Below are 8,704 nucleotides of genomic sequence, written 5' to 3' on the forward strand. Positions count from 1 at the left end.
AAACCAATAGTAAAAAAAATGTAATCATTTGGTACTGTGTTTCTGCAACCATGCTATTTTCTTCATGTTTTAGATTTTAAAAAAAATCACTGATGATGGTGATATTTGTCGCCAAAACTAGTTCGGGAGAGTAAAGAAATAAACGAATATAAGGTGTTTTGCATCAAGGCTGACTCAATTTCCGATATTACTGAGTATTGTATAATTCAAGGCACACGTAATTTGTTAACAGCGAGCAACAAGAAACTTACACAGAGTCTACCTTTGAGCAAAACCTCACATGCACAATGCGCTACTGTTTTTTTTGTAAAATTTGAAGAAGCCTTTAGTATACATGATGATTCCGTGATGATGTTGCAAAGTTTCAGGGATTATGGAGAAGGGTAAATGTATCAATTTGAGGTTAAAGATCTCGGTCCGGATACGACGGAGTCAAAAGTTATCAGCGAAAATCGTTCTGATTCCTTTGACGGTGGACCTTTTGTATTGCAAGGTATTTGATTTCCATGTGAAGAAAAAAATTGTTTGGTGAACATAGACTCTAAAATGCCTACCTTAGAGCTATCAGCAACTTTTCAGTAGAAGAGATGTGTTTCACATTAGCAAAGATTATGAAGTGCTCATGGCTCTTAAGAAACGCACTTTAGAGCCAACGTTTACTGGACCTTTTTTTCGTGTACTTGTCCGTACAAAAATGTTCAAATATGTGTGAAATCTTATGGGACTTAACTGCTAAGGTCATCAGTCCCTAAGCTTACACACTACTTAACCTAAATTATCCTAAGGGGAAACACACACACCCATGCCAGAGGGAGGACTCGAACCTCCGCCGGGACCAGCCGCACAGTCCATGACTGCAGCGCCTTACACCGCTCGGCTAATCCCGCGTGGCTGGTCCGTACAACCTCCTCTCAAAATAAGGAAAGCAAAGATCTTCCTGCAGAAGAGGTCCTCTGTCAGGGGACGATTTCCTAAATTACTTTCGACTCGGTGATTTCAGGATCAGCGTATCTTACCTCTAGTTTCTATATTGACCCTTCTCCAACATACCTGGAAGTTGCTAACATCTTCATGGGACTGCGTTGCGTAAAAGAACTTGTAAAACGAAAGTTTCTTCACAGTTAGATTTTTGCAAGATGATTTCGTTCATCGTAAAGAAAAGCAATTAATTTTTGGGAACAGACGAACGTTTCTTGTTTATCGATCGTGTCAGCAAAGTCAGATCGCGAAAGAAGGGAATGATTAGAGCCGTGTGCTCCAATTTAACGTGTAGTGCGACCTGTGGGGGCAATTCTATGAACCAGTGGAAGGTACACTGGTAATAAAATTGTTCCGTAATGTCGGTAATACTTGTGGCAGTTTATCTATATTAACAGAAGTAGAGCAAGAGCACATGAGTATATAGTCGAGCGCGGCGTAGTGCCTATGATTCTAGACTCTTAATCGTGAGCAGATGATTTCAGTTCTCCGGCACCCATCCTGATTCGTTTTACCTGAGGTTTCCTGAGTCACTTCAGACGAATCTGAAAACGGTTTCTTGAACACCTGTATATTTCATTATGTATTGTTGTGCAGTTGAGTTGCTCTGTGTGCAATGACATCACGACATTGAACTCTTTAGCTGATTTCACTGTGCCACGAGCAACAACACATGACAAGCCGTTGATGCACTCACGGGTACCTGTGAGGGAATTTAGTTGCGATAGATGCGTGACACTGTCTCGATGCTTAAGTCGGTAATTACAGGACGACCCTAAAGACCGTTAATGTTTGAAAATGCATTAATTGACGGAATAATGTAGATATGGAAAACGTTGACACACATGTCTGACAGTAACGCATCGGTGACGCCGTGTGAGAAAGGTAGCCAGATGTGCAAGCGCCTTGTTCACCAAATGCCGCTGTTTGCATTCTAAAGTGGCCATTGTGGCCGAAACCGTTAATGTTGTGTCATAACAAAGTAACTGTGTCAAAAAATAAACAAACTGTTTTGGATCGCCACTCTTCGAGGGTGTGTCATCAACCTCAGATTAGACAATGATGAGAAAGAAAATCTGCCATACCACTTCAAGTAAACTGTTCCGATATTCTCCTTAATCGACAATAAGTAAATTTTTTTTTCACATTCGGCATTAACTATATTTAAAGATCGATCATTAATTATAAAATTGCTCGTCTTTATACAGAGCGAACCAGACCTCCACTGATAATCTTTCAACAGTGGTTCATTTTCTTCTTTTGCTGGTGCCTTGTCCTGCGCTTTCGCAGGGTCGGTATGGTTAGGATTTGATTTGGCAAGGTTAGTTTTAAGGGGTGGGCAGATGCCCTTCCTGCCGCCAGTCTGTACTCCCTGGGACGGAATTAGTGTACCCTAGCTGTCTCCATCTACTGTAATCTGTAGAATAGTGCGAACGTGTGCAGATGTCTGCGAGTCCTGTAACTGAGGTGGAACGTGGTGACCAGCCCGGTATTCACCTAGTGGGATGTCGAAATCCGCCTAAATACCACATACAGGACGGCCGGCACACCAGCCGACGTCGGTAATCCGCTGGCGCCACTACCCGAGTCCAGGAAGCAGCGCATTAGCACGCTCGGCTAACCTGGCGGGTAATCTTTCAACAGTGGTTGTGTGGAACAAAACAAGAACAAAATATTTGGTAAGCATGGGCTTCAAAATGGGTATTTTAAAAGCTATGAGCACTTGCTCATCTTCGATGCTATGAAACACATTTCTTCTTCTACAAGCTCTTTGTTTTAAGTATTTTCGTAGCTGATGCTATCGATGAAAACAAAAGTGTCGAGTAATCTTGGGCCATGAAATGTGTACATAACGAGCTATGAACACTGGGTCACTAGAAAAGGTGAGTTTCGGATTACTGAAGAGCAAGTGCTCATAGCTTTTAAATTACGTTTTTCATAAACAGAGATGTTTACTGGACTTTTTCCCTTGCTTTCGTCCATACTTCCGCCTCTCAAAATATGGAAAGCAAAGAGCTAACCCTAGAAAAAATGTTGTAAGACCCGACCCGTCACTTACCTGGTTTTTGTGTGTGTTCACCCCAGCTAATTGAGTAACAGATCAACAGAGAGTGCAAAACTGCCGCAATATCGGATAACGCAAAGAAAGTAATAACGCCCTGTGACTCCTGATTGAACTGCGGTGGCAATGTTGACATTAACTGATTTAGAATTGGTCCCTTTCAGTTAAAAAGGGGTGCACATTGATGTTATATTCAGCTATTGAGCACCAGATGCAAATGTCGAACATAAATTTAATTAAGAAAGTGACTTGGGATTTCAGCTACTTGACTGAAAACAGATGCAGTCGATTAGCACAAATTTATTTTATCTCACGACCTTCAATCATCACATTACATGACTCTCCAAACAGGCAGTGGTAATAAATTGCATTTACGTGCAGTAAACCGCGATAAATCAAAATTAATTCCTATCGAATGACCCAGGCGTAATGCGAAGTGCGAGAAGAATTCTACAATACACAGCCCATGAAACCCTCGTGGAAACTTTGCCGACGTGATCCTACAAATTAATCAGTCACCGGAGCGGGCGCAATATCACCGAATACAGCGTCGCGGAGCGGCGTCGTTGTGCGGACGTTGGCCGACCTCGTGGTGCTGCAAGGCTGTGCCCGTCTCTTCACTCCTAGCTAGCTTGCTCAGTACTTAGCTGAACCAAAACTTTCTATCTCCAAGCTCAATCGTTCCATTTGCTAAGTCCTAAACTGCAGAGATGCTCACTCTTTCTCAGGCAAGCTGAGTAAAGAACGCCACGTCCGCACTCTAGGCAAGCTGGGAACGGAAGACCTCTATGGGGACTTCTCCCAGTCCACTCTTCGCCTCGGTTTCCCCTCCAGCAAAATCACTGACGCCAATTGCAGCGCAAGTCGCGTTAATTATGCGTCGCTTCCCAGCGCCGCCCAATGCCTGCTCTGGGAAGTGAACAAATTCCCACAAAATTTCTCTTCCTCTCAACTTCTACTATTTAGCTCCTCCCAGGCCACCCATCAAGGTTAGCGTCTGCACAAACACCAATTTTTCCGAATTCTGACTCCCAGGAGAGTACTTCAAATTCCTCGGTCCTACGTTCTCATTGGAGGCCGGCGTATTTCATGCTGCCGCTCTTCACCTGATTTACTTCAGACTCTGTGGACCGTGAATTCAGCGTGAAGTTGCTATAGTCACGAACACAGGTATTTTGGCCTCTGTTGACCGCTCCACCATAGCTTTGCGCGGCTTACTCGCATGTTTCACTGGAAACGGGATGCCGGACATTTATCAACAGGTGTACAAGTTCTCCGTCTGCTTCCCCGTACACCAGTATGGGGTCAAATACGCCCTCACTGTCACTCATCTTAAGGCAGCTGGAGGCCGTGCCCCGTTACCGCTTTCTCAGAGTTTGAGCCGCCCTAAGCTGTCTATTGTCGCTTCCCTTCGCCGCTCCCCAGCCGCGCGCTACCACCCGGCCACAGTCTACTATGAATACTTCCCTGGGATAAACTATCCTCCAGTAAATCGACGCGCTTTCCACAAAGTTTTCATGTCGTGTGAATTGCTTTAAAACCATAACCCGACATTAAGTATTCCAATACGTGCATACTGTACCCTTCACAAGATGCATTGTGCCCAGCAGAGGCGCTGCAGGCGATGTCACGCTGTTAGCAAAGGCGCTCGCGTCCGTCGTCTGCTGCCATGGCCTATTAATGCCAGGTTTCGCCGGACATTGATTTCTGCGATTATTTCACGCAGTCTTAATTGCCTGTTAGCTCTGAGAACTCTAAGCGAAGCCGGTGTTCTCGGTTATTAAGCGAAGACCGTCGGCCGCTGCGTTGTCCGTGGTAAGGGGTAATACCTAAGATGAAACTTCCTGACAGATTAAAACTGTGTGCCCGACCGAGACTCGAACTCGGGACCTTTGCCTTTCGCGGGCAAGTGCTCTACCATCTGAGCTACCGAAGCACAACTCACGCCCGGTACTCACAGCTTTACTCCTGCCAGTATCTCGTCTCCTACGTTCCAAACTTTACAGAAGCTCTCCTGCGAACCTTGCAGAACTAGCACTCCTGAAAGAAAGGATATTGTGGAGACATGGCTTAGCCACAGCCTGGGAGTTCTGCAAGGTTCGCAGGAGAGCTTCTGTAAAGTTTGGAAGGTAGGAGACGAGATACTGGCAGGAGTAAAACTGCGAGTACCGGGCGTGAGTCGTGCTTCGGTAGCTCAGATGGTAGAGCACTTGCCCGCGAAAGGCAAAGGTCCCGAGTTCGAGTCTCGGTCGGGCACACAGTTTTAATCTGCCAGGTACATATCAGCGCACACTCCGCTGCAGTGTGAAAATCTCATTCTGAATAGCTAAGATGTTGTATTCTCGGCACACTCTTGCCACCGTGGATTCCATTACGATTTCCGAAATGGAATGACTTGTGTGTCCATCTCCAAGCACCATTCCGCAAGTGAATTCAAATGGTTCAAATGGCTCTGAGCACTATGGGCCTTAACATCTGAGGTCATCAGTCCCCTAGGACTTAGAACTACTTAAACCTAACTAACCTAAGGACGTCACACACATACATGCCTGCGGCAGGATTCGAACCTGCGACCGTAGCGGTCGCGCGGCTCCAGACTGTAGCGCCTAGAACAGCTCGGCCACTCCGGCCGGCAACAAGTGAATACAAATGATAGCTCCACCGGTGCACTGTCCTTTTATACCTCGTGTTTGCAATACTAACGACGTCTGTACATGCCCACACCGCTATCACATGTCTTCTGTCACCTCTGTGTAGCGAGAGCCCAGCTTACGCAGAATAGCAAATAACGCTGAGCGACTGCCCTGAAAAAAACCTGTTTCCTTAAGAGCGTCGAATAATTTGCGATATTCGGTGATGTCATCATGAAAACGACAAAGCATCTTGTCTTCTGCAAATGTGTCCATCCTGCAGATGCCTGTGAAAGGTCTCTTTTGCATTCCTTTCATGTTAATTTCTTAAATCTGTTGTCATTTACGACATACATTCCACTTCTAAATTTACTGTGGTGCTTCTGACTATCTGGGAGGAGACTGAGCAGTGGAACGTGTTCCTTTTACATGTGTAATGTTGCTGCATTAATTTTTTCTGGAAGCGGTGCTGATATTCAAGACAATAAAAGCCCACACCGCTATCACATGTCTTCTGTCACCTCTGTGTAGCGAGAGCCCAGCTTACGCAGAATAGCAAATAACGCTGAGCGACTGCCCTGAAAAAAACCTGTTTCCTTAAGAGCGTCGAATAATTTGCGATATTCGGTGATGTCATCATGAAAACGACAAAGCATCTTGTCTTCTGCAAATGTGTCCATCCTGCAGATGCCTGTGAAAGGTCTCTTTTGGATTCCTTTCATGTTAATTTCTTAAATCTGTTGTCATTTACGACATACATTCCACTTCTAAATTTACTGTGGTGCTTCTGACTATCTGGGAGGAGACTGAGCAGTGGAACGTGTTCCTTTTACATGTGTAATGTTGCTGCATTAATTTTTTCTGGAAGCGGTGCTGATATTCAAGACAATAAAAGCCCACACCGCTATCACATGTCTTCTGTCACCTCTGTGTAGCGAGAGCCCAGCTTACGCAGAATAGCAAATAACGCTGAGCGACTGCCCTGAAAAAAACCTGTTTCCTTAAGAGCGTCGAATAATTTGCGATATTCGGTGATGTCATCATGAAAACGACAAAGCATCTTGTCTTCTGCAAATGTGTCCATCCTGCAGATGCCTGTGAAAGGTCTCTTTTGGATTCCTTTCATGTTAATTTCTTAAATCTGTTGTCATTTACGACATACATTCCACTTCTAAATTTACTGTGGTGCTTCTGACTATCTGGGAGGAGACTGAGCAGTGGAACGTGTTCCTTTTACATGTGTAATGTTGCTGCATTAATTTTTTCTGGAAGCGGTGCTGATATTCAAGACAATAAAAGCCCACACCGCTATCACATGTCTTCTGTCACCTCTGTGTAGCGAGAGCCCAGCTTACGCAGAATAGCAAATAACGCTGAGCGACTGCCCTGAAAAAAACCTGTTTCCTTAAGAGCGTCGAATAATTTGCGATATTCGGTGATGTCATCATGAAAACGACAAAGCATCTTGTCTTCTGCAAATGTGTCCATCCTGCAGATGCCTGTGAAAGGTCTCTTTTGGATTCCTTTCATGTTAATTTCTTAAATCTGTTGTCATTTACGACATACATTCCACTTCTAAATTTACTGTGGTGCTTCTGACTATCTGGGAGGAGACTGAGCAGTGGAACGTGTTCCTTTTACATGTGTAATGTTGCTGCATTAATTTTTTCTGGAAGCGGTGCTGATATTCAAGACAATAAAAGCCCACACCGCTATCACATGTCTTCTGTCACCTCTGTGTAGCGAGAGCCCAGCTTACGCAGAATAGCAAATAACGCTGAGCGACTGCCCTGAAAAAAACCTGTTTCCTTAAGAGCGTCGAATAATTTGCGATATTCGGTGATGTCATCATGAAAACGACAAAGCATCTTGTCTTCTGCAAATGTGTCCATCCTGCAGATGCCTGTGAAAGGTCTCTTTTGCATTCCTTTCATGTTAATTTCTTAAATCTGTTGTCATTTACGACATACATTCCACTTCTAAATTTACTGTGGTGCTTCTGACTATCTGGGAGGAGACTGAGCAGTGGAACGTGTTCCTTTTACATGTGTAATGTTGCTGCATTAATTTTTTCTGGAAGTGGTGCTGATATTCAAGACAATAAAAGCCCACACCGCTATCACATGTCTTCTGTCACCTCTGTGTAGCGAGAGCCCAGCTTACGCAGAATAGCAAATAACGCTGAGCGACTGCCCTGAAAAAAACCTGTTTCCTTAAGAGCGTCGAATAATTTGCGATATTCGGTGATGTCATCATGAAAACGACAAAGCATCTTGTCTTCTGCAAATGTGTCCATCCTGCAGATGCCTGTGAAAGGTCTCTTTTGGATTCCTTTCATGTTAATTTCTTAAATCTGTTGTCATTTACGACATACATTCCACTTCTAAATTTACTGTGGTGCTTCTGACTATCTGGGAGGAGACTGAGCAGTGGAACGTGTTCCTTTTACATGTGTAATGTTGCTGCATTAATTTTTTCTGGAAGCGGTGCTGATATTCAAGACAATAAAAGCGGGTTAAAAGCTGTGAGCTATCTGGGGAAGTTAACCTTGCATTACTCCGCAACTGCTTCACCAGGTATCCAGTTTAGCTTACCAAATTCCCAACCAGACTAACATTAATTATAATCTTTTAGTACTCATCTTACGATAACCAGATATATATATATATATAGCCCGCATCTCGTGGTCGTGCGGTAGCGTTGCCGCTTCCCACGCCCGGGATCCCGGGTTCGATTCCCGGCGGGGTCAGGGATTTTCTCTGCCTCGTGATGGCTGGGTGTTGTGTGATGTCCTTAGGTTAGTTAGGTTTAAGTAGTTCTAAGTTCTAGGGGACTGATGACCTAAGATGTTAAGTCCCATAGTGCTCAGAGCCATATAAAGACAATTTAAATAAAAAGAAATAAATCAGTTTGTATTTTGACATTTATTTTAACATTGATGATTGTTCCGTTAAAATTTCAGCGTATCAAACTTGATTCATAACTAAACTGGTGCCTTATTTAGGATTGTGAAAATGTGAGTTTGTAATCTTAC

This window comes from Schistocerca serialis, chromosome 6 (genome assembly GCF_023864345.2).
Source record: "Schistocerca serialis cubense isolate TAMUIC-IGC-003099 chromosome 6, iqSchSeri2.2, whole genome shotgun sequence".
NCBI classification, from domain to species: domain Eukaryota; kingdom Metazoa; phylum Arthropoda; class Insecta; order Orthoptera; family Acrididae; genus Schistocerca; species Schistocerca serialis.